The sequence below is a fragment of the Schistocerca gregaria genome, chromosome 3 (genome assembly GCF_023897955.1).
Source record: "Schistocerca gregaria isolate iqSchGreg1 chromosome 3, iqSchGreg1.2, whole genome shotgun sequence".
NCBI lineage: Eukaryota > Metazoa > Arthropoda > Insecta > Orthoptera > Acrididae > Schistocerca > Schistocerca gregaria.
Genome location: NC_064922.1, coordinates 96,247,152 through 96,274,703, shown reverse-complemented (window position 1 = coordinate 96,274,703; position 27,552 = coordinate 96,247,152). Strand labels below are relative to the sequence as shown.

General features: G+C 43.8%; 1 long non-coding RNA gene across 2 annotated transcripts; it reads left to right on the top strand.

Annotated features, from left to right (window-relative positions):
• Positions 1–26,459, top strand: LOC126355131 (uncharacterized). Of its 2 annotated transcripts, none has more exons than XR_007565462.1 (3): positions 1–192; positions 14,684–15,046; positions 26,023–26,459. It is a non-coding gene; the product is annotated as an uncharacterized LOC126355131 (long non-coding RNA). The 2 variants fall into 2 exon arrangements; XR_007565461.1 differs by lacking the exon at positions 14,684–15,046 and adding an exon at positions 19,477–19,839 and having other exon boundaries at positions 26,023–26,417.
• The last annotated feature ends 1,093 nt before the right edge of the window (positions 26,460–27,552 follow it).

Sequence of the window (27,552 nt, the reverse complement as noted above, 5' to 3'; positions counted from 1 at the left end):
CCTACAAATTGTGTAGTTTGCCGTGCAAACCGCGTGACAACAGTTCCTTTTCAGTCACCACGCGCGAGGTTCAATTAAGTCCAAATGTGGCTAACGTGACAGTGTGCGAGACAGACGAAATTTTTACTACAAAGTTTTCGAGTCTTCATGTATCTGTCGGACATGTCGTGCGAGAAGAATAGCAATACAGAGGTAAGCAACGAATCCGTAGCATTTTCATGTAGCAAACAGTGAAAAATTAAACGTAGACCCTGTTGTGAATAACTGTTAGTCGTCGGTCTGTTGGTTTTATTACCGATACTCTTCGGAAATGAAGCCTGATACCCTTAAATAGACAGACTGGATATTCATTTTCGATACGTATCGAGAACATAAACTAATAACCGAATTACGGACAGTCCATGAACTTTTCTTCATGAAATACGTCTGGTTGATCATTAGAAGTGTTACAAAAATGCTACCTATCGTCACTCCCTTCTGCTATGAACAGGAAAGTGAAGGACTTTTTATAAGTTCTAACAACTGTTAAGTGCTTCATGTTTTATGAATATGTTGCTGAATTTGTTACGTAATATGCGCCGTTGCCATTTTCAGTCTTCGTCTAATTTGTAATGAATTTCTCCAACTTACGAGGGGTATTATGAATATTACACACAAACATAAATTCATAACGTTTACATGAATATAATTTCATTTTCGTTTCGCTTTTGCTTTATCACGAATATTTCCTCATGTCATTACGAGTCACTTTGCAGGTTTCAAGGATCATTTTAGATAATAATAGTCGGGATGAATTGCGGTGAATCTGAGTTGCTCGTAGCTTCCGCCAGTGGCCAGAAATCGTGATGTAGCTATCGTTTGACGACGTTCACGCGCTTCGAAGAGCAGCTATCGTTTGACGACGTTCACGCGCTCCGAAGAACATTACTCATCCACTCTTAAATAATTCCAAAAATTTTCGGGTCCCAGCTCAGTAAGTAATACAGAGTAGGAGCACTTGATACATTCCATGGTCCATTCCATTACCCACGGCTTTGTCATAGCTTTTTCTGCTCTTGTTAATTCGAAAACAACCAAGCCAAATCCGAATTCTTTTCCTGTGGAATACTAAGCGGTACATCACAGAAAAGAACGTCACAACCAGAGCTAGGAGCCGGGCGGCGCTGAAGTTACTCAGTGTAGTCGGTCGGAAAGTGCGTCATGTAGACTGCCTTAAAATTTGTCGGTCGGTCGACATAGTGTGTGTGGATATGTAACTAATCAACGTTACTGTTTTTCTATTCGAGAGCAACTGATTTAAGGAAATTCATTTGTAAAAATTCGCACATTGACACCTTCAGGAATGTAGGTAGTAGTAAAACGTAGCAGCGAAATTTGCTGCAATGTGTGCTAAGGACATGACACCTTTTAGAAGTGAGAGGGGTGTCTGATGAAGGTTTAAACCAAATAGGCCAAGAATAAATTTATATGGGTGCACATTATCGAGAAGTCAGCGTTTTAGACGTCATGTCAATTATATCTGCTGTAAGTAGACATATCAGAAAAGAGGCTTCTTGCAGTCCAAAACCGGATAAGACATTTTGTTATTAAGTAAGTTATTAATAAAAAATTGACTACGATAGTTGATATTCCGACTGATTCGTATAAAACGTGCATTGACACTTACGGCACATTACATAAACACAGATTGATCTAGTTTGAATAACGTTTTATTCATAGGCGAATTCCCGGCCGTTAAGCTCACGGAAGTAAATATTACGAGAAGACGCACAAGAGAGGGACTGATACGAAAATTTCGCCGGACATGTTGCATAGTTTTGTTTTTGTCTCCGACCAGGGTTCCAATACAACAGCAGCTTTGGAAATTCGCAAAAGCCTTCTGTATGGTGCTAACTGTATAAGTGCATTCAGCCACATTTACGATGTTAAATTATATGAAGTGGCTTCTGCTCATGCTTCGAGCCAAAGTTTCGCACGCGCTGCAACAGTTTGTTCACTATGCTAGGGTCCGTACACACACTGTGTAACGAATTTGTCGCTTTAGTGAAGGATAACAATTCCGCTTACAGATTGCAGGGCTATGATAATGAGCTTACAGGAAGAATTGTAGATTTACCGGAGGAGGTACATATGAATTAGAAGGCAAAAAGAACCTACGATCCAGTTAGTTTTTACTTGGTTTTACAAACTGCAGAAAATCTGCAGAGTCAAACATTGTGAGAAAGCTGAATTATTGCAGTTCCAAGTTCTGTTTCATCAAGATACGAGGAAAAACTAGATTCGTAATCAACTAGTGTAGCTGATGGAAATGGAAATGACGTGTGGCTAGGGCCTCCCGTGGGGGAGACCGTTCGCCTGGTGCAAGTCTTTAGAGTTGACTCCACTACGCGCGAATTGCGTGTCGATGCGGATGAAATAACACCCAGTCCCTGGGCCGAGAAAATCTCCGACCCAGCCAGTAATCGAACCGGGGCCGTTAGGTATGACATCCCGACGCACCGACCACTCAGCTAATAGGGGCGGACAGTGTAGCTGATTATTTGGCAGATACATATTTCTTAACAGGAACAAGGGATTAAAAATAAGGTGCTGACTTTTCAGTTCCAATCATAAAATTGCCACGTTAGTTTTGCTGTGTGTCCGTTATCCCAGTATGTTTGACAAATGAAAAATACGAACTTCTTGGCACTGTGTGACAAATGTGTGGAAGCAGTTCAGGTACAACATGTAACAATAAACTTAGTCGTTTTTGTGCAGTTAGTGTAGTGTCTTCCATAGCCAAACGAAGTTCTGGTGATAATTAAAGTACAGGTACTCATTCAGGCAGCAGTAGCCGACAGCGACACAAGCATTAACAGGAAAATAACCGATATTGTGACTTTTACGGGTTCCTAACCAGGTGCGAATTTTGTAATATCATCTCTGCTTTAATAGTTTAGTTTCTTGTGTTTCTGCGTGTTTAAATAATAGCCACAGTTCTCGCGTTTTCGTTTGAGTCGGAAAGTAAATCGATTTTGTGACATATTAAAAGTTCCTAATCGTGGGCAAATTATTTAGTTTCCTCTGAGTGCTTCAGTAGTTAGCTTTTTGAATCTCTGCGTGTTACACACAGTTCCTGCGTTTTCGTCAGGGTCTACAGTAGAGTTGCGCTGCACGTGCCGATAGTCCGTGGAAAACTAAACTATGTAGGAAAAACGGTCTTTAGTGTGGACAATAACTGCCATTGTTGTGTGCGGATGCGAGCCGAGTTGGCGACGCTTCGCTCTCAGCTTCAGGCTGTGACAGCTTCGGTTACACAGCTTGAGGGTGCAGTGGACGGACACCACTGTTGTGGACTGGCCGTGGGGATTCAATTGACGTCCAGCGCGTCCGAATCCTCCGATCGGTCCTCACCGCTGGACAGCCCAGTTACAGCTGGCACTGATGATGATCCCTCACCTGTGATCGAGTGGGACGTCGCCCCACCATGTAGCAGGTGGCGAAAGAGGTCCCAGGCGGCCGATCGTAAGGCCTCCCCGGTTTGTCTGACAAACAGGTTCCAAGCGCTGTCTGTGGCTGACGCTGTCGCAGAGCCAGACGCTGTCACCTCTCCTGTTTCAACCTACAAATGCAGACAATTACAGAGGGTGGGATTATTGGGATTGATAGTTGGGAGCGCCAACGCTAGGCTTCTTATGGGATCCCTTAGGGACATGGCTGCCGAGAAGGGAAAGAAAACCAGTGTGCACTCAGTGTGCATACCGGGTGGAGTCATTCCAGATGTGGAACAGGTCCTCCTGGATGCCATGAAGAGCACAGGATGCAGCCAACTGCAGGTGGTGGCTCACGACGGTACCAATGATGTGTGTCACTTTGGATCAGAAGAGATTCTGTCTGGTTTCAAGCGGCTAACAGAAGTGGTAAAGGCTGCCAGTCTTGCTTGCAAGATGAAAGCAGATCTGACCATTTACAGCATAGTTGACAGGACCGATTGCGGACCTCTCGAACAGAGCCGAGTGGAGGGTGTGAATCAGAGGCTCAGACGGTTCTGCGACCGTGTAGGCTGCAGATTCCTCGACTTGGGCCAAAGGGTGGTTGGGTTTCGGGTTCCGCTGGATAGGTCAGGTGTCCACTGTACGCACAAGGCGGCTACACGGGTAGCAGGGGCTGGGCGGGTTTTCAGGTCTCGGGAAAACACAAAACGGCTTCAGTCACAAAGGGTGCAGGCCGAACACAGGAAGAACGTGGAGTACATACAGGAACCATCGGTACAACAGTTGTAAATTGTCGTATCTGCGTTGGGAAAGTACTGGAGCTCCAAGCGCTAATAGAAAGCGCTGATGCTCAAATCGTTATAGGGACTGGAAGCTGGCAGAAGACAGATACAAGCTCGGCCGAAATTTTTGCGAAGAACCTAACGGTGTTCCGAAAGGATAGGCTAAACACGGTTGGCGGTGGCGGGTTCGTTGCTGTCAGACGTAGGTCAATTTGCAGCGAAATTGAAGTAGATACCTCCTGTGAGTTAGTATGGGCAGAGATCACTGATGGCAACTGGAATAAAATAATTGGATCCTTTTGCCGACCTTCCAATTCAGGTGATACAGTTGCTGAAAGGTTCAAAGAAAACCTGAATTTGATTTCAAACATGTACTTCACTCATAAGATTATAGTTGGTGGTGACTTTAATTTACCCTCGATATGTCGGCAACAATACATGTTTAATTCCGGAGGAACGCGTAAAACATCATCCGAAATTGTGGTAAATGCATTCTCTGATAATTATTTCGAGCAGTTAGATCATGAGCCCACGGGAATAGTAAACGGTTGTGAGAACATACTTGACCTGTTACCAACAAATAATCCTGAGTTAATAATGAGTATCAAAACGAATCCACGGATTAGTGAACACTGGGTTGTCGTAGCGAGATTGAATGCTGTAAACCCAAATCCTCCAAAAATAAACGAAAAATATACCTATTCAGGAAACAGATAAAAATTCACTTGACGCCTTTGAGGGATAATCTCCACTCCTTCCAAATTAATAATACAAGTGTAGACCAGATGTGGCTTAGATTCAAAGTAATAGTATAGGCAGCAATTGAGAGATTTATACCAAATAAATTAACAAACGACGGAGCTGATCCTCCTTGGTGCACTGAACAGGTCAGAATACTGTTGCAGAAGCAACGAAACTAACATGACAGTTTTAAACAGACGCAAAATCCCCACGATTTGCGATCTTTTACAGAAGCTAGAAATATAGCGCGGACCTCAATACGAGATCCTTATATCAGTTTCCACAACGAAACTTCGTCTCGAAACATGGCAGAACATCCAAAGGGATTCTGGTTGTATGTGAAGTATGTTCGCGGCAAGAAACAACTGATGCCTCCTCTGCGCGATAGCAACGGAGATACTATCGAAGACAGTGCTACCAAAGTAGTTACAAAACACAGCCTTCCGAAATGCCTTCACAAAAGAAGACTAAGTAAATATTCCAGAATTCGAATCGAGAACAGTTGCCAACGTGAGTAACCTAGAAGTAAATATGCTCGGAGTAGTGAAGCAACTTAAATCAGACTGTATACCAATTACGTTCCTTTTGGAGTATGCTCATGCATTAGCTTCATACTTCTTACTCATATACAACAGTTCGGTCGACGAAAGATCCGTACCCAGAGACTGGAATGTTGCACAAGTGCCTCTGAGCTCTACTAAAGGACTTATTATCTATGGTTATCAGTCCCCTAAAACTTAGAACTACTTAAGCCCAACAAACATAAGGGCATTACACACAGCCATGTGCGAGGCAGGATTCGAACCTGCGACCGTAGTAGTCCCGTGGTTCCGGACTGAAGCGCCTAGAACCGTTCGGCCTCTGGGGTTGGCAACGTTGCACAGGTCACTCCAATATTCAAGAAAGGTAGTAGGAGTAATCCACTAAATTACAGGCCCATATCGTTAATGTAGACATGCTGCACGATTTTAGAACATATATTGTGTTCGAATATTACGAACTACCTCAAAGAAAATGGTCTATCGACACAGTCAACATGGGTTAAGAAAATATCGTTCTTGTGAAACACAGCTAGCTCTTTATACGCATGAAGTGTTGAGTGCTACTGACAAGGGATTTCAGATCGATTCTGTATTTTTGGATTTCCAGAAGCCTTTTGACACTGTGACGTACAAGAGGCTTCTAGTGAAATCGCGTGCTTCTCTAGTGAAATGTAACAGACCTACTAAGGAGACTGCCTACACTACGCTTGCCCGTTATCTTTTAGAATACTGCTGCGCAATGTGGATCCTTACCAGATAGGACTAACGGAGTACATCGAAAAAGTTGAAAGAAAGGCAGCGCATTTCGTGTTATCGTGAAATATGGGAAAGAGTCTCACAGAAATGATACAGGATTCGGGCTAGACTTCATTAAAAGAAGACGTTTCTCGTTGCGACAGAATATTCTCACGAAATTCCATTCACCAACTTTCTCCTCCGGATGCGAAAACATTTTGTTGACACAGACCTACATAGGGGGAAATTATCAATACGATAAAATAAAGGAAATCAGAGCTCGTACGGAAAGATATAGGTGTTCGTTATTTTCTCACGCTATATCAGATTGGAAGAATACACAATTGTGAAGGTGGTACGATGAACTCTCTGCAAGGCACTTAAATGTGATTGGCAGAGTATCCATGTAGATGTATAGGTCCTGTGTGGGCCGTATAGTATGGCAGCGAATATTCTCATGAGATAATACGCAACCGTTTTACGCTGGAAAAAGTTAGTTCTAGAAATTGCCACCAGGTGCACTTCTGGTGCTATGAATGCAGGGTAGACGTATGGAAATGTTTCCTTAGGAAACGGATTATGAATAGGACTTCGTCGGCAAGGTCAAACAAGTGGAAAGGTGCATTCTTCATTTTCTTACTAACCGCCGCCTATACTTTTTCAGTATGAGCACCAGAGTCATTGAGAAGATAATGCAATTTTCTCGTGATTTCAACACCGACCAATGACGCGGCAGCATGCTTCCCCGTCTCTGTATCATGACTAACACTACTTTAAGGGAACCAATCCTTGATTACGAATGTAGATAGATGACTATGCAGTAAATCTATTCACTGTCAGTTCTCGAACATATACACCAAAGTATACCAGACAGCGATCTACACATTTCTAGCACATTGCTCGTAGTGTGTAATTTAAGATCATTCCCTACGCAATGGTCACAGAGAATTCTCGCATTCTTAGGATAAAGTTAGAGATTGAAAGATCTCATTGTCTGCAGCACTGTCACTGAGTTAATATGCAGCTGTCCAGAAGTAGACCGCTACATTTCGCATCTCGTGAGGTAATAGAGCGAGCCGAATCCCTGAGCACTGTTCCGCACCAATCTTTTTTGCTGTACCCATCCAAGTGCACAAGATTTCTCCACATGCGCGCATGTCCAGGAGGTTAGCACCCCTTATCGGTGTATAGTAGTAGAGACGAAAGTGTTGTGTTGCAATAGCAGTCAAGAAGAACAAGAAACGTGTGGTTTTTACGCATGATTAAACTCCAGATGTACGGAGTTTGAATCATTTTATGTATATCAACTGCGCTCTCAATTGTAACGCATCGTACTAGTGTTTGGGGACAGTACTAAGAACGTATTGGTAAGAGATATCATAAACACATGCGATCCTAAGGCTACACTGTTCTGCACTTAACACTCTATAATGTTAGAGCGGTGCACATTTCTAAAAGTCGTGTGGAATGCAACACTGTTAATATTCCAATGTATGAAATATATTTCAAGCACATGACATACTTTCTTCTTGCAGGTTTCCCTACGATAAACTGAGGTAACAAACTTTAAAACGAAAAAGAACTACTTCCTTAAAACATTGATTCTTCGTGATACGTCCACTTATAAACCTGCAGAGGTGTATGGCGTCCACTGTTCACATCCGATCACGGTTCAGAAATTGTACTATTCTTGCATCACTCATATAAAATATTCTATAGTAACGGAGAACGCTTCTTACAAGGAAACAAACGCATATCAGCCGTGTTTGACATGTGAAATTACACGTCTTGCCGTCACTAACTCCATAAATAGGACATCTGTAAAGCAGATGTATACATGGGGAATCAGTGCCTCACAAACACCTGTCGGTAACTTAGAATCACCGTATTTATGAAACTGAAGACTTTATTTTATTGTCAAGATCTGGTAGGTGAATGGAGTACGTTGCATATATCTTGGTTCGTCTAGAAGAAAGCACAGCGCGTTAGTTTCCGGAGCGTTGAAACAGAGGTTGCGATGTCTTTTCGTGAGGCAATCATACAGTATCTGATGCCACGTGATCTAGTCAGCCGATGACAGCAGATATTCAGAGCGTAAGACACGTGTTATAGTCAGCAAATAGCAAGATCAGTGGTTACGTAGCGCGAACACACAGAGAAAAAGTTAACGGTTTATATTAATGCACATAGGATAGCTACAAGAAAAGCTGAGCTTTTACACGTAATATTTCTCTTTCTTGAGGTGTGTTGTACTTAAATATACATCACACAAACGTGCCAGTAAATTTAAAATTGAGATAAATGCCTGGGCTCGGAATTCTTGTAAGTGGCTGGCCCTCAAACTGCTCAATTTTAAACGCTCTGTGATTTAGAAATCCATACCACTCGCTCACACGTAACATAATTCATCTTGCGTAAAAAGAAATTTACTTTGAAAGTAACGCTTTTCGAACCACTGTTCGCAATACTATCTGGAGACTGTTAGAAATAGGTTCGATTTACCAGTTGCCACAGAGCGCCAGAAAAGAGGCATTACTGCGCGTGAGGAGCTGCAGTGGTGTAGGAAGCTCACATGTAAATATGTACAAAGCACTAAGAGAGCTTACATTACAATATAAAAGAAACAGGGCATAAGAGCATACTCTCAAGATCACCGGAATTTCGTAAACCCCACTAAACAGCATAATTCGGCTTGAAGTGCACATTGGTTTTTTCCAGATTGTCAATGAAGTAGGTCCCATCTGATATTAAGTTTTTGAGAGTGATTTTTGGGATGTAAATTTTCTTCAAGTATCAGTACTCCACGATCTCATTTTTGTTTCTTTATTATAGTATAATGCCATGCATGGCAGAAGATAACGTGGACTTGAAATTCAGCGAACAGTTGGAACTAACCAATACTGTACAATGAAACACTTCCGTTTCAAACAAAATGATTGCCTCAGGTGAAAGATTAATAAAGCCAAATTTCTTTAGCAAACTTGCAAAAATAACCTCATTGTTCTGCAAGGCGATTAAGTTCCGCGTTATTTGAGCGTACACAACTTTCGCACTAGTGCGCGCAACGCTAAGCACAACACCTCAGTCACAGCTCTCGTCCATCTCCGCAATATGAGATGGCACTGTCTTAGAGACGGACCAAATTCTGGTTCTGCTGATCCACGTATTAATATGTAACGCGCAACGTACGAGATTGCTGCTAACGGAGAACCTTTTCTCCTTTCTGATCATACTCGGCAGTGATACCTGAACGGGGGAGGTATTATAACGAGTGTACCGACCTTCGATTAGTCAGTCTGCACCAGTCTGAAATTTCACTATAGACAGGTACAGACAAATTCAGTCTGCGCCTAATAAGATAATCATATTCCTGTACATAGCCATGAAGAGAAATGTATACACTCTTCAAGTATCAGAGATATGTGAGAATAAGATTCATGTACCAAGACCAAAGGAACTTCAGATTGTCAATTGTAAACAGCATCCAGAATCAAGTTATGTAATGACTATGATTTTTATTATTTTAATAAATGTGTGCGAAAATTAATCAGGTTCTGTTTAAAGCTGGTCACCGTCAATCTGCTACTCTAGCCTTGCAAGTGGCGTTTCTATCGTCTGACCTAATGGCAGAAGACAAACACGCTGCGTTAAGACCACGAGACATATTGCTGACACTCGCCTACTTCGTTAGAGCGACAAGTCAACTAATCTGATAATGTGTGTACCGAAGGTCTTACAGTACGCACACCACGAAACTAAAATCAGAAAACAAGTTAAAAAACATATTTTTGCCCTCCGTAATTATGTGCATGGAACTTGATAGAAATAAGTTTTGTTTTCATTTGACGTGGGAGCTGTAAACGAAGAAAGCAGCGAAATCACTTAACTTAATCACGGGTCACGTGGAGACTAATCCCCTCCACACAACAACTCAGACGACTCTGCGTATGAGCAAATCTGGCAGCTAGGGCGCGCAAGAAAAATTTTTTTCGGTAGCATCTGGCTGCTTGCTGCTAATGCATATACAGTTGACACACCCACTTCAAGTAGCGGCAAGCGGAGAAGTTACTGCTCAAACGCGCGTCAACTGCGCATGGGCATCAGCCCGCTGGCGACTGGTCAAGCGAACCTAATGTGAACAGTTGCGACGTCATGGTCATAGCAAGCAGTTTATTGTTTACGGAGAATTACATGGTCCTCGCCCTACGGCCTTTGGCATAGTTTTGCTATTTGCAGACGCTTGTGAATGCACAGTGTTTTGTTGTTGTAAATTGCCTTTTCCTTTGCCATTAAAGATTTATTTTTTTCTCGCGTTTATATTTTATTGCTGCAGTATCATTATCCAGTAGCAGGATATAGTAACATCTTTTGCTAGAGACTCAATTCTTACCAGTCAAAATTACAAAAATTTAACTGAAAGCTGAAACAATGAAAAATTCGTTTTTCAGACAAGTTGTGCATATTATTATTATCATCATCATCATCATCTATTCTTTCTGAGACGTTATGTCAGGTTAAAAATGGAAAGTGACGCGGACCTTGCTCAAGCGTGACTTCTTTTTTAACTGTATGGCATATGTTACATTGCATTTAGAAACTTTCAGGTAATTGAACAACTATCAATAATAACAGATTTCTGTAGCTGTATAGATACGTTTGGATGTAGATGTATTGCGTTGATGCACTGGTGCATATTGTGTGGTATGATTCCTGTAGTTAATAGTATAATTGGTATGATGTCAACTTTATCCTGATGCCACATGTCCTTGACTTCCTCAGCCACTTAGATGTATTTTTTAATTTTTTCTCCTGTTTTCTTCTGTATATTTGTTGTATTGGGTATGGATATTTTGATTAGTTGTGTTAATTTCTTCTTTTTATTGATGAGTATGATGTCAGGTTTGTTATGTGGTGGTGTTTTATGTTGTAATGGCTCTGTCCCAGTATAATTTGTATTCATCATTCTCCAGTACATTTTGTGGTGCATACTGCTATGTGGGAATGTGTTGTTTTACTAGTTTATGTAGTATGACCAGTTGTTTATTATTACTTTTTCTACATTGTCATGTCTTCTGGTGTATTCTTTATTTGCTAGTATTGTACATCCGCTTGTGATGTGATCTACTGTTTCTATATGTTGTTTGCAAAGTCTGCATTTATCTGTTGGGGTATTGGGATCTTTAATAATACGCTTGCTGTAATATCTTGTGTTTATTGTTTGATCCTGTATTGCAATCATAAATCCTTCCATATCACTGTATATACACTCCTGGAAATGGAAAAAAGAACACATTGACACCGGTGTGTCAGACCCACCATACTTGCTCCGGACAGTGCGAGAGGGCTGTACAACCAATGATCACACGCACGGCACAGCGGACACACCAGGAACCGCGGTGTTGGCAGTCGAATGGCGATAGCTGCGCAGCATTTGTGCACCGCCGCCGTCAGTGTGAGCCAGTTTGCCGTGGCATAGGGAGCAGCATCGCAGTCTTTAACACTGGTAGCATGCCGCGACATCGTGGACGTGAACCGTATGTGCAGTTGACGGACTTTGAGCGAGGGCGTATAGTGGGCATGCGGGAGGCCGGGTGGACGTACCGCCGAATTGCTCAACACGTGGGGCGTGAGGTCTCCACAGTACATCGATGTTGTCGCCAGTGGTCGGCGGAAGGTGCACGTGCCCGTCGACCTGGGACCGGACCGCAGCGACGCACGGATGCACGCCACGACCGTAGGATCCTACGCAGTGCCGTAGGGGACCGCACCGCCACTTCCCAGCAAATTGTGGACACTGTTGCTCCTGGGGTATCGGCGAGGACTATTCGCAACCGTCTCCATGAAGCTGGGCTACGGTCCCGCACACGGTGAGGCCGTCTTCCGCTCACGCCCCAACATCGTGCAGCCCGCCTCCAGTGGTGTCGCGACAGGCGTGAATGGAGGGACGAATGGAGACGTGTCGTCTTCAGCGATGAGAGTCGCTTCTGCCTTGGTGCCAATGATGGTCGTATGCGTGTTTGGCGCCGTGCAGGTGAGCGCCACAATCAGGACTGCATACGACCGAGGCACACAGGGCCAACACCCGGCATCATGGTGTGGGGAGCGATCTCCTAAACTGGCCGTACACCTCTGGTGATCGTCGATGGGACACTGAATAGTGCACGGTACATCCAAACCGTCATCGAACCCATCTTTCTACCATTCCTAGACCGGCAAGGGAACTTGCTGTTCCAACAGGACAATGCACGTCCGCATGTATCCCGTGCCACCCAACGTGCTCTAGAAGGTGTAAGTCAACTACCCTGGCCAGCAAGATCTCCCGATCTGTCCCCCATTAAGGATGTTTGGGACTGGATGAAGCGTCGTCTCACGCGGTCTGCACGTCCAGCACGAACGCTGGTCCAACTGAGGCGCCAGGTGGAAATGGGATGGCAAGCCATTCCACAGGACTACATCCAGCATCTCTACGATCGTCTCCATGGGAGAATAGCAGCCTGCATTGCTGCGAAAGGTGGATATACACTGTACTAGTGCTGACATTGTGCATGCTCTGTTGCCTGTGTCTATGTACCTGTCGTTCTGTCAGTGTGATGATGTGATGTATCTGACTCCAGGAATGTGTCAATAAAGTTGCCCGTTCCTGGGACAATGAATTCACGGTGTTCTTATTTCAATTTCCAGGAGTGTAGATGTTCAAATAGGAGCTATCGTATTGCATGAAGAATTTGATGCAGCACTGAAAGACTAAAGTCGAAACAAGGCCTTGGGAGTAGACAACATTCCATTACAACTACTGATAGCCTTTAGTGGACTACCCATGACAAAACTGTACCGTCTCGTAAGCAAGATGTATGAGACAGGCGAAATACCGTCACACTTAAAGAAGAACATAATTATTCCAATCCCAAAGAAAGATGGTGTTGACAGATGTGAAAGTTACCGATCGACCAGTTTAATAAGTCCTGGTTGCAAAATACTAACACATATTCTTTACAGATTAATGCTAAAATTGGTAGAAGACGACATTGAGGAAGATCAGCGTGGATTCCGTAGAACTGTTGGAACACGTGAGGCAATACAGACCCAACTACTTATCTTAAGGAAAGACAAAGCAATGTTTCTAGCATTTGTAGACTAAGAGAAAGTTTTCGACAATGTTGACTGGAGTACTCTCTTTCAAATTCTGCAGGCAACAGGGGTCAACAATAGGGAGCGAAACCCTATTTACAATTCGTACAGAAACCAGATGGCAGTCACAAAAGTCCAAGCTCCTGAAAGTGAAGCAATGGTTGAGAACGGAGTGAGGCGGGGTTGTAGCCTATACCCAATGTTATTCAGTCTGTATATTGACAAAGCAAAAAAGCAACCAAAAAAATTTTTTGTAGGAAATAAAATCCATGGAGAAGAAATAAATACTTTGAAGTTTGCTGACAACATTGTAATTCTGTCACAGCAAAGGACGTGGAAGACAGCTGAATGGAATGTAGAGCGTCTTGAAAGGAAGATACAAGATGAACATCAAAAAAAGCAAAACCAGGATGAGCCTTGCTGCCCCAGGCTTATGCATTGTTTTAAAACTTGGCTGTTACTCTGCGTTTGGTTCCCCGCGGTTATTGCGGTTATGCAGTGTTTCTTCCTCTTTCTAGCATGGCAACAGCGGTGTGTATCGATATTTGCATCGTATACCATCTTAGTTCTGGTGTTTATAGTTCCGACTTGATGGCGTACAGCCAGTGAGTCGGTTTGAGCGGAACAGCTAGCAAGTCTCTGAACGGTGCAGTCGACCGGGACCACTGGCGGTCTCTATGCATTGTCGGAGCATGTGGGGGCTGTTCAGAGTGCTTAGAGGTTCGGGGCTCACCGACCCAGGACATGAAAGTTGAGTGGTGATATAATTACCGATGCCACGTCTTTTCACCTTGTCCCCTCGCTTGGTGGTTCGCTGTTGGCGATATTCCTGGGAGCAACAGCGAGTGTTGGGGTTCGTGAAGGTTTAGCTTCCGTGTGGTGGAATTAACAAAATCTTACATTAGTTGGCCTTAACTACTGTTTCAGGTTAAAGCCTAGAGCCTTCTGTCTTAAAAAAATAAAACAAATATTTATAGCAGTAGTATTTAATGCTTGGGCCTTCAGCTGTTTTAGTATTAAAGTCGTTTCCTGTCGATAGTCAAGCTTAGAAGTTGCGCTGTAATGTTTGGACAACTAAATAAAGTGTTATGTTTGGAGTGTAACTGACAGCCACCTTCCACAATTCCTACTACTTGTCCTGTTCTGCGGGTTCAGCAGGGCGTTTCACTGGTAGCAGAGCGTGGTTACGCTTGTGCTTGCCATTCTAGTTGCTGTCAGTTTCACTCTTTTTTTCTGTTTGTATTTTATGGCACCGTACTGCTCCCTGTGTGGCTTGTTTCAGGTGCGTGTGTCCGGGGATCAGTCTCCCCAGGAAAGACCACATTGTCTATGAGTTGGCAATAAGGCGCCAACAGATTGAGGGAAGTGTTCCGGAACTGGTGGTCCATTTGCGGACTGCCGTGCTGCCGCCGGTTGACGTCACGTCGGCGGTGGGCGGTGAGACAGGAGCGGCGATGAAATATCTGTATGAGGCTGTTACGGGCCTTGAGGACACTATTTGTCTACTAGAGGGAACCCAACCTAGTGACATTCAGCTGGATCGGGTGCGAGCACAGTTGATGCATTTAACTAATCGGGTAGCCGATGTAATTGTTAAATTTGGGGACCATCACAAGAAAATTTGACCCTTGAATTGGGGAACCAGGTAAGGTATTACACTTTAAGCTCACGTGTTTGGTGTTGGATGGGAGGAAGTTTGGAGATGGTGTGCTATCAGCGAGAGCATCAGTCAGCCCGACGATGGCACTGTTCCATTTTCTGTTAATTTAGGTACTGTGTTCGCCAAGTTGCCTAATCATCTGGCCTATTTCTTTCGGGATATTACTGAATTGCTTGTAGAGCGACTTGATCGTGTGAAGTTGTGGTTGTTGGTCCGTCTAGACCAACACGCGCCCGCCTTTCGCATTCCGCACCAAGTAATTTTGTCATTGTTTTACCCGCTAGCTAGAGGCGAGTTGCAGAATCTCCTCTCACGTGCCATGGGGGAATAGCTTTCCTCGCCGCAAATAAGGTAGCTCGTAATTAGCCAAAGGTTAACCACCGGGGTTCGAAAACAACTCGAGTGTCGTTATATTTGGGAAGTGCAGCAGGGTGAGGAGCTTATTGATTTTCCTGAACAATAATTAGTCTCTATCGTTATTAATGCAGATACGTCGCATTTTGTTATCCATAAGCAGCCTGAAGCATGGGGAGAGCTCTGTGATGGCGTTAGAGCAGCATCTGCTATACCTCTTCAGAACCACGTACGTCAGGAGAACAAGGAGGGTGACGTAGGCGCCGATCTGTATCCATTTAAGTTATCAAAAGGTGACCCCAGTGTTTCAGGTGCACCAGTACAGCTCATTTGCTACTATCTTGTGTTCATCCTCATGCTCCTAGAGCAAGTAGATGACGCCAGGTTCGTCCTCAAACTCGGGTTCGTACCTTCAGGCCTTAGTGTACCCGGGTTGTCGCTCCCTCATCACACCTTTGACCTTACGTTTCTTCTCTGGTAGGTGGCGAGCCCGTCTGTGCTCTCTTGGATTCTGGCAGTTCCTTTTCATTATCAAGTTTTGAGTGGTTTTTGGAATTAGGGCATCTTAGGAAACTTGGTTCGGTCGCTTCGTCAGTGCAGAGATGTTGAGTGGACAATGGCCGGGCGTTACCTCTGGAGGGATGGGTCTGGGGAGTATATCCGTCACCGATGTTTCCTGGCCTATATCTTCAGCCTTGGTTAAAGAACTGTTAACCTAATATTAAGGTGTGATTTCATCCATAAATCCGGGTTGATCTTGGATTATTCCGGATACAGCTTGTCCTTTGTTTTCTCCTAGCGAGAAGTTTGGTCTTGGAGAAAGCGCTAAATCTAGGGTACGGCAGATTGCCAGGATCTTCGCCGTGGAGTTTGCAGCTAATGAATTTGATTTGGCCCATCTCTTGCCCAATCAGGTCTCTCAGTTGAGCCAGCTGTTGCGCGGTTTTCCCCAACTCCTTAGTGATAACCTCGGTGTCACTAGCGTTCTCGAATATCATATGTCTCCTCGATGATATTCCAATTAGGCAATCTCCATATCGCCTCTCACCCCAGAAGGTAAAGATACCCAGGGCTAAGATCTCTCAGAAACTCATGATTAGGTCCTCTGATTTGGCTTATGCTTCTCCAATATTTTTGGTACCTAAAGACCAGGGGCGCGATTACAGACCTGTGACCGACTACTGCCATTGGTTGCACTTGAATCAGTACCTCTACCGGATCTGCACAATTCTTTTACTTTGCCGGCGCTAACTGGTTTACGTCCTTGATTTGAATCAGGCCTATCATCAAATTCCTTTGGCTGAGAAATGTAAACATGTTACTGACTCTTGTACTGCTTGGAACTTTGTCGAATATGATTTCCTTTTGGACTAGCTACCGGAGCGGTGGAGCTTACTCGTTTGTTGGATAATATCCTTGGTGACTTGAAGTTAGTGCGTGTCTGTAATTATTTGGATGGCTTGGTTATCTACAGTCGTTCTTTTGAGGATCATTTGGATCATATCAGTTCAATTCTCTTAAGGTAACAGGGAGCCAGTCTGTTAAGCCTAGTAAAATCACGCTTGCTAAGCAGGTGACTTTTCTAGGTCATATAGTGTCGGGTCAGAGTATTTGCATTGACCAAGAGCAAACGAAAATCCTGCGGGTATTGCCTCCTCCTACTGATAAGTGGGAATTGCTAAATTTATAGGCATGGCAAATTACTTTAGCGCTTCGTTCCTAATTTTGCTCAGTTGGCGGCGCCCTTAAATCAGTTACGCCGGAAGTGTGTGCGTTTTGAATGGGGTCCCACCCAGGAGGCTGCCTTTGAGCACATCAACACAGTGACAGTTCATCCGCCAATTCTTGGTGTAGCCGATTTCAATAAAAAGTATTGTGCAGAGTGAGGCTTGTAATGCGGGGATTTCTGCTGTTCGCCTCCAGGAGTTTGAGGGGCAGAGACAGCCATTAGCTTACCCGTCTCGTCGGTTAACTGATGCCGAAGTTAAGTACTCTGTCTACGAGTGCGATTCCTTGGTTGTTTTATTTGCCTTACAGAAGACCCGTTTCTACCCTGAACATCGGGTTTTCCAGTTGGAAACCGACAAGCCATTCCACAGGACTACATCCAGCATCTCTACGATCGTCTCCATGGGAGAATAGCAGCCTGCATTGCTGCGAAAGGTGGATATACACTGTACTAGTGCTGACATTGTGCATGCTCTGTTGCCTGTGTCTATGTACCTGTCGTTCTGTCAGTGTGATGATGTGATGTATCTGACTCCAGGAATGTGTCAATAAAGTTGCCCGTTCCTGGGACAATGAATTCACGGTGTTCTTATTTCAATTTCCAGGAGTGTAGATGTTCAAATAGGAGCTATCGTATTGCATGAAGAATTTGATGCAGCACTGAAAGACTAAAGTCGAAACAAGGCCTTGGGAGTAGACAACATTCCATTACAACTACTGATAGCCTTTAGTGGACTACCCATGACAAAACTGTACCGTCTCGTAAGCAAGATGTATGAGACAGGCGAAATACCGTCACACTTAAAGAAGAACATAATTATTCCAATCCCAAAGAAAGATGGTGTTGACAGATGTGAAAGTTACCGATCGACCAGTTTAATAAGTCCTGGTTGCAAAATACTAACACATATTCTTTACAGATTAATGCTAAAATTGGTAGAAGACGACATTGAGGAAGATCAGCGTGGATTCCGTAGAACTGTTGGAACACGTGAGGCAATACAGACCCAACTACTTATCTTAAGGAAAGACAAAGCAATGTTTCTAGCATTTGTAGACTAAGAGAAAGTTTTCGACAATGTTGACTGGAGTACTCTCTTTCAAATTCTGCAGGCAACAGGGGTCAACAATAGGGAGCGAAACCCTATTTACAATTCGTACAGAAACCAGATGGCAGTCACAAAAGTCCAAGCTCCTGAAAGTGAAGCAATGGTTGAGAACGGAGTGAGGCGGGGTTGTAGCCTATACCCAATGTTATTCAGTCTGTATATTGACAAAGCAAAAAAGCAACCAAAAAAATTTTTTGTAGGAAATAAAATCCATGGAGAAGAAATAAATACTTTGAAGTTTGCTGACAACATTGTAATTCTGTCACAGCAAAGGACGTGGAAGACAGCTGAATGGAATGTAGAGCGTCTTGAAAGGAAGATACAAGATGAACATCAAAAAAAGCAAAACCAGGATGAGCCTTGCTGCCCCAGGCTTATGCATTGTTTTAAAACTTGGCTGTTACTCTGCGTTTGGTTCCCCGCGGTTATTGCGGTTATGCAGTGTTTCTTCCTCTTTCTAGCATGGCAACAGCGGTGTGTATCGATATTTGCATCGTATACCATCTTAGTTCTGGTGTTTATAGTTCCGACTTGATGGCGTACAGCCAGTGAGTCGGTTTGAGCGGAACAGCTAGCAAGTCTCTGAACGGTGCAGTCGACCGGGACCACTGGCGGTCTCTATGCATTGTCGGAGCATGTGGGGGCTGTTCAGAGTGCTTAGAGGTTCGGGGCTCACCGACCCAGGACATGAAAGTTGAGTGGTGATATAATTACCGATGCCACGTCTTTTCACCTTGTCCCCTCGCTTGGTGGTTCGCTGTTGGCGATATTCCTGGGAGCAACAGCGAGTGTTGGGGTTCGTGAAGGTTTAGCTTCCGTGTGGTGGAATTAACAAAATCTTACATTAGTTGGCCTTAACTACTGTTTCAGGTTAAAGCCTAGAGCCTTCTGTCTTAAAAAATAAAACAAATATTTATAGCAGTAGTATTTAATGCTTGGGCCTTCAGCTGTTTTAGTATTAAAGTCGTTTCCTGTCGATAGTCAAGCTTAGAAGTTGCGCTGTAATGTTTGGACAACTAAATAAAGTGTTATGTTTGGAGTGTAACTGACAGCCACCTTCCACAATTCCTACTACTTGTCCTGTTCTGCGGGTTCAGCAGGGCGTTTCACTGGTAGCAGAGCGTGGTTACGCTTGTGCTTGCCATTCTAGTTGCTGTCAGTTTCACTCTTTTTTTCTGTTTGTATTTTATGGCACCGTACTGCTCCCTGTGTGGCTTGTTTCAGGTGCGTGTGTCCGGGGATCAGTCTCCCCAGGAAAGACCACATTGTCTATGAGTTGGCAATAAGGCGCCAACAGATTGAGGGAAGTGTTCCGGAACTGGTGGTCCATTTGCGGACTGCCGTGCTGCCGCCGGTTGACGTCACGTCGGCGGTGGGCGGTGAGACAGGAGCGGCGATGAAATATCTGTATGAGGCTGTTACGGGCCTTGAGGACACTATTTGTCTACTAGAGGGAACCCAACCTAGTGACATTCAGCTGGATCGGGTGCGAGCACAGTTGATGCATTTAACTAATCGGGTAGCCGATGTAATTGTTAAATTTGGGGACCATCACAAGAAAATTTGACCCTTGAATTGGGGAACCAGGTAAGGTATTACACTTTAAGCTCACGTGTTTGGTGTTGGATGGGAGGAAGTTTGGAGATGGTGTGCTATCAGCGAGAGCATCAGTCAGCCCGACGATGGCACTGTTCCATTTTCTGTTAATTTAGGTACTGTGTTCGCCAAGTTGCCTAATCATCTGGCCTATTTCTTTCGGGATATTACTGAATTGCTTGTAGAGCGACTTGATCGTGTGAAGTTGTGGTTGTTGGTCCGTCTAGACCAACACGCGCCCGCCTTTCGCATTCCGCACCAAGTAATTTTGTCATTGTTTTACCCGCTAGCTAGAGGCGAGTTGCAGAATCTCCTCTCACGTGCCATGGGGGAATAGCTTTCCTCGCCGCAAATAAGGTAGCTCGTAATTAGCCAAAGGTTAACCACCGGGGTTCGAAAACAACTCGAGTGTCGTTATATTTGGGAAGTGCAGCAGGGTGAGGAGCTTATTGATTTTCCTGAACAATAATTAGTCTCTATCGTTATTAATGCAGATACGTCGCATTTTGTTATCCATAAGCAGCCTGAAGCATGGGGAGAGCTCTGTGATGGCGTTAGAGCAGCATCTGCTATACCTCTTCAGAACCACGTACGTCAGGAGAACAAGGAGGGTGACGTAGGCGCCGATCTGTATCCATTTAAGTTATCAAAAGGTGACCCCAGTGTTTCAGGTGCACCAGTACAGCTCATTTGCTACTATCTTGTGTTCATCCTCATGCTCCTAGAGCAAGTAGATGACGCCAGGTTCGTCCTCAAACTCGGGTTCGTACCTTCAGGCCTTAGTGTACCCGGGTTGTCGCTCCCTCATCACACCTTTGACCTTACGTTTCTTCTCTGGTAGGTGGCGAGCCCGTCTGTGCTCTCTTGGATTCTGGCAGTTCCTTTTCATTATCAAGTTTTGAGTGGTTTTTGGAATTAGGGCATCTTAGGAAACTTGGTTCGGTCGCTTCGTCAGTGCAGAGATGTTGAGTGGACAATGGCCGGGCGTTACCTCTGGAGGGATGGGTCTGGGGAGTATATCCGTCACCGATGTTTCCTGGCCTATATCTTCAGCCTTGGTTAAAGAACTGTTAACCTAATATTAAGGTGTGATTTCATCCATAAATCCGGGTTGATCTTGGATTATTCCGGATACAGCTTGTCCTTTGTTTTCTCCTAGCGAGAAGTTTGGTCTTGGAGAAAGCGCTAAATCTAGGGTACGGCAGATTGCCAGGATCTTCGCCGTGGAGTTTGCAGCTAATGAATTTGATTTGGCCCATCTCTTGCCCAATCAGGTCTCTCAGTTGAGCCAGCTGTTGCGCGGTTTTCCCCAACTCCTTAGTGATAACCTCGGTGTCACTAGCGTTCTCGAATATCATATGTCTCCTCGATGATATTCCAATTAGGCAATCTCCATATCGCCTCTCACCCCAGAAGGTAAAGATACCCAGGGCTAAGATCTCTCAGAAACTCATGATTAGGTCCTCTGATTTGGCTTATGCTTCTCCAATATTTTTGGTACCTAAAGACCAGGGGCGCGATTACAGACCTGTGACCGACTACTGCCATTGGTTGCACTTGAATCAGTACCTCTACCGGATCTGCACAATTCTTTTACTTTGCCGGCGCTAACTGGTTTACGTCCTTGATTTGAATCAGGCCTATCATCAAATTCCTTTGGCTGAGAAATGTAAACATGTTACTGACTCTTGTACTGCTTGGAACTTTGTCGAATATGATTTCCTTTTGGACTAGCTACCGGAGCGGTGGAGCTTACTCGTTTGTTGGATAATATCCTTGGTGACTTGAAGTTAGTGCGTGTCTGTAATTATTTGGATGGCTTGGTTATCTACAGTCGTTCTTTTGAGGATCATTTGGATCATATCAGTTCAATTCTCTTAAGGTAACAGGGAGCCAGTCTGTTAAGCCTAGTAAAATCACGCTTGCTAAGCAGGTGACTTTTCTAGGTCATATAGTGTCGGGTCAGAGTATTTGCATTGACCAAGAGCAAACGAAAATCCTGCGGGTATTGCCTCCTCCTACTGATAAGTGGGAATTGCTAAATTTATAGGCATGGCAAATTACTTTAGCGCTTCGTTCCTAATTTTGCTCAGTTGGCGGCGCCCTTAAATCAGTTACGCCGGAAGTGTGTGCGTTTTGAATGGGGTCCCACCCAGGAGGCTGCCTTTGAGCACATCAACACAGTGACAGTTCATCCGCCAATTCTTGGTGTAGCCGATTTCAATAAAAAGTATTGTGCAGAGTGAGGCTTGTAATGCGGGGATTTCTGCTGTTCGCCTCCAGGAGTTTGAGGGGCAGAGACAGCCATTAGCTTACCCGTCTCGTCGGTTAACTGATGCCGAAGTTAAGTACTCTGTCTACGAGTGCGATTCCTTGGTTGTTTTATTTGCCTTACAGAAGACCCGTTTCTACCCTGAACATCGGGTTTTCCAGTTGGAAACCGACACTCAACAGTTCAGCTGGGTATTGGCTAAGCCACGTAAAACTGGCCATATTGCCAGGTGGACAGTACGTATTTCAGCATTTCCGTTTGAAGTCAAGCATGTGAAGGGCTCTGAAAATGTCCTTGCGGATGTTCTCAGCCAGATGTTTTCCGAAGCTACGATTAGTGAGACAAGGGAGCAAGTGGAACTTGACAATCTTAATTGCATGGTGTTGGGTGAAAGTCCCCTTTTCTTCGAAGACGTTGCTCAGCATCAGGATCAGGACCCTGTTTGGGCCAGTTTTAAGCAACGTGTGTTGGCAGGAGAGCTGTCGGACGAGTATGAGGTCAAGAGGGGTATTCCTTGCAGGGAGGTCGGCAATGCTAAGCAGTATAATGTCTGTTTGCCTGTAACCTTGGTATGTCCGGTCTTTCGTTATTTTCATGATTCGATGGTGGGTGGCCGTTTAGGGACTTCAGTCTCCCAAAAAATCACGGAGCATTTACCTTGGCCCTCCATGGACCAGGATGTGAGACAAATGGCATCCTAATGCTGCTTGTGTAATTTAGCTAAACCCAGCAATGCTCTTCAACAAGGTTGGTTCAGTTCTGAACGAGTGTTCTCTACCATGCACAAGCTCAATATAGATTGTGGTCTTTACCTCGTACTAAAAGAGGTCATCGATATGTACTAGTTATTATCGATGCATTCTCTAGATTTACTTGGCTCCTTCCGAGACGTAACGTTACTGCTACGAACACCATTAATCAATTAACTAGTATCTTCAGTGTTTTTGGGCCACCCAAGCAGTTAGTTGGCGATAACGCTCCAGCCTTTCTTTCAGGTCCTTTCAAGGCATTCTGTTTTCAGAGCTGTGTCAAGCATGCCACCACCACCACATGTTATTCCCAGGGGTCCTTTGCGGAGAGAGTTAATCGGAATCTTGAGTCCTTTGATTATTTATCAGAAAACCCCCAGTAAATGGGACTAGAGTCTTCCCTGACTTGGTTTTGCCTTTAATACCCCCAGTCATCAAGCCTTGCTAGATATGCCTGTATCCTTCATCTTTTCCTACCCAGTTAATTCCCCTCTTTCGAAGCTGTGGGGGAATTCAAGATCTTATTCCAGTCGACGATAATCGGCATGTTATCAAAGAAGTCTGGAACTGGGCCAGGCTTAATATACTCAGAGCTCATAATAAGCAAGTGGGACGTTATAATCGTAATCGGGAAACCTTTAAGGGCAGGCCGTGGGACTAGGTTTATGTCCGCAATTTCCAAGGGAGGCAGGTGCGTGCTGGGAACCGCAGTAATTTTACTCCTCGTGTTTATCGGCTGTACAACATCATGCGTGTATTAGTCCCAGTAAATCTGTTTGCCAAAGAGAACAGCTCAGGTAAGTAATATCGGGTTCCCCTTAGTCAGGTTAAGTTCAAGTAGCTCAGTGTTTGGTTTACCTCCTCCCTGGGTTAGGGTTGTGGGGGGTGTTTGAGCCGTGCTACCATGGCTTATGCGTTGTCTTGAAACTTGGCTGTTACTCTGCGTTTGGTTTCCCGAGGTTATTGAGGTTATGCCATAGTTCTTCCTCTTTTTACACCTACCGTATACCATCTTTGGTCTGGTGATAATAGTTCCAGCTTGGTGGCGTGCAGCCAGTCAGTCGGTTGGAGTGGATCAACAAGCAAGTTTCTGGACGGTGCAGTTGGCCTGGCCCGTTGGTGGTCTCTGTGCAGTGTCGGAGCATGTGGGGGCTGTTCAGAGTGCTACGAGGTTCGTGGTTCACCTACCCATCACATGAAGTTCAGTGGTGATTTAGTTACGGAAGCCACGTCTGTTCACCTTGTCCCCTCGCTTGGTGGTCCGCTGTTGGAGGTATTCCTGGGAACAACAGCGAGTGCTAGAGTTGGTTAAGGTTTAGCTTCCGTGTGGTGGAAATAACTATATTTGTCGGTTTGAAATTACAGTGTACTAGCAGAATTTTATGCCTTGTGGCTGTTAGTGTTCCGGTCGCTGACGTAAATTGAGGCAGTGTGCTTTCCTCACCTGTTGTTGCTGTCCAACATGGTGTGTAGTTTTTCACAGCTTAATGTATTTTTGGTTGTGGGCGGCTATGTCTGTAACGTTTTGGCTTTGGAATTATCTTATACTGGTCAGTGGTTAGCAAGTCGTCTTGTAGCTGGGTCTCTGACTGTCTATTGGTTGTTGCCGGCGGATCAAGTATAGTTGGGCTGACTTCTTGTCCCGACTAAGCGAACGTTAAGATTTCAAGGGCAGACCAAGCCCCCTAGAAATTTCTGAGCGCCATTGTCCTGTACTGCCTTTGTTGTGTGTTTTTAATATCTTAATTTGTATGCATTTAGTTGTGTTCCCAATATCAAAGACCTTCATCCGTTTTAAAAGTACGTTTTTATAAATTGGGCAAGTCTTAAATTTCCTGAACATAAAGCTCAGGCAATTTGCCTGTTGAAAGGTTAACGTAGTTATGTTTTAAAATTATCGGCCTTCAGCCGCTTGTTAAAAAATTAATCTGCCTAGTCAAATCTTACATTAGTTGGCCTTAAATACTATTTCAGGTTAAAGCCTAGAGCCTTCTGTCTTAAAAAAATTAAACAAATATTTATAGCAGTTCTATTTAATTTATGGGCCTTCAGCCGTTTCAGAAATAAAGTCGTTTTCTGTCGTCAGTCAAGCTTAGAAGTTGCGCTGTAACGTTTGGACGACTAAATATAGTGTTATGCTTGGAGTGTAACTGACAGCCGCTCATTCTGGGCCCCCTTCCACAATTCCTACTACTTGTCCAGTCCTGTGGATTCAACAGGGCGTTTCAGAGGCTAATGGAATGTAATCGAATTACATCAGGTGATGCTGAGGAATTTGATTAGGCAATAAGAAACTTAAGGACTGATAACAACTGCTGCTTAAGATTTGGACACAGCTTCGAAGCAGCTGAAGTAAGTTTTGTTTCTTGGACTAACGACATAGTGGCGTCTAAAGCTATGAACTGTAAATATGTCTTCAAAAGTACAATAGTTAATCAAAAATAATTAGATAAATCACTACTTTGTCGTTTCATGGTGCACATTTTAAATATTCATTCACATATCACGTAACTGACTCTTGGTGCAAGCACAGCCACTTTGGGTATGATATACTAGCAAGCACGGAGAAATAAAAAAGCGTTAGCTATGTTGAATATCAGAAGTCTGGTTAATATCTTACGAAAAATTTCTCGTGTGTGTCTGTGTGTGTGTGTACGAAAAATTTCTCGTGTGTGTCTGTCTGTGTCTGTGTGTGTGTACGAAAAATTTCTCGTGTGTGTGTGTGTGTGTGTGTGTGTGTGTGTGTGTGTGTGTGTGTGTGTGTGTGTGTGTGTCTGGATGCTCGTGTTTGATTCGCGCACGTCGTGGACAACTTATGTACCCACTTTTTGCTCTGACGTCTTAAACATCAGGCCATTTAGCGTTGGAACTAGGTACATGACCGAACTTGAAGAAAATAGAAAAATCTTGCTTATATAACTCCATTGGTAAAACCAAAAGAGGGTTACTAAATATTTAAGTAATTCTGGTGTTGTATTGTTTCACGTTCTGTGAGAACAAATTACTTGCACATCATCTATTTGATTGTCACCGTACATAGCAGCTCCTAAGAAAAAGAGATCAGGCGAATATGTGAAACCTAACTCTTTTTCAGGGCTGCATAGCGCGTAACAAATGTTTTGTCTCTGATGCTGCCCTTAATTTGTTTCATAGAAACGATGCTGATGAGCTGAGAAGCCGAAGTGCAGCCCTCGGGATATGGTGCGATCCCTGGCGCGAGCAACAGGCATTTGTTTGTATCAAGCAACCAGCTGGTGTGGCGGAGGAGCTGCAACAGAACAGATGCCAGGACTCGCCGACCGTATGATGTGCGCTCCTTACCAGTGAAATAAGAGCTGTAGCAAATGAAATTTACAAGTGGAAGAATGTTGAGGTGTGTCGAAAGTTCAAGAACTTTACTGCAATTTGTGAACGGTTGAGCCAAAAACACCTTGGACTTGTAAACAATCAGTACAATAATTTAGATACCACAAAGCAAAACAATTACATATGAAATTGTTTCATGTAACTGTTCCTTTGGATAAAATTGTAAATATTCAGCAAAACTGTTTAAGTTAAACAAATTAAACTGGATGGGAATTTCGTCCCTCGCTGCGGGTATTTTTTTATTTTTGGCGGGGGGCTTCCTGTCGGCTGCGCCTAAGTGGGGAGAACTTTAATCAAAGTGTAATACCACGTAGACACAACTATTCAGTTGCGACTCATAAACTCAAATGTAAATATTGTAAAAAGGTGTCACCCAATCCAGGAGCAAACAAAACATTGTAATAATGACAGGTAATTTATCGATCAGCGCCCTAATAACTAAAAGTTTATTACATGACTAAAGCAAATGAGAATGCTTCCGAAAATATTTTTTATTAGAAAATCAAAGCTAATAATTCAAAGAAAAGAGTTAATTTATATTGTGAAATATTTCAACGAAAACTTGTGTACTAGTTAGATTGCCAATGGAGTAGGCCTCGACCTGATATTAAGCTTTTCAGAGTGGTTTTCGGGATGTGATTTTCTTGGAGTACCGGTACTGTATTCTCATGTTTGGTTCTTTATTATGGCATCATGCCATACGTGCTAGAAGACGAAAACATGCACTTGAAATGCAGCGAGCATTTAAAACCAGCCAATAGTGTGGAGTTAAGCACTTAGTTTAAAATACATTGACTGCCTCAGGGGGAAAGATTAGTAAAAGACAAATTACTTTAGCAGACGGACAAAAATAATTTCATTGTTCTGCAAGGTGATTAATGCTTGACTGTCAGAAAGTTGGAAATAAAAATCTGAAACTAATAACATATATTAGACTTCCGCAATTATGTGAATGTATTTTAATTCACGAGAGAGCAGTAAACGAAGAGGAAACAGCAAAATCACTAAATGTAAACACGAGTCACGTGGAGACTACACACTTCCCCACTATAGTTCAGACTGGTCTGCGCATCAGCTCAGGATCTACGATATTTCCGCACTTTGGCAATACTACATAGTGGAGCCCTCCTACATCGAGTGTTTGAGATAGGACGACAAAAATTTTAAAAATTACATTAAAAAAAATGTTCATATCTAGCGCCCATCTTTCTGATGAGTCTGATATATAAAACATATGTGCTCGATATGTGGTCTTAAGTGTGCCAAAGTGCAGTGCCTCGCATCTTCACACAGCATTCTTCTGTCGCACGTCACTGT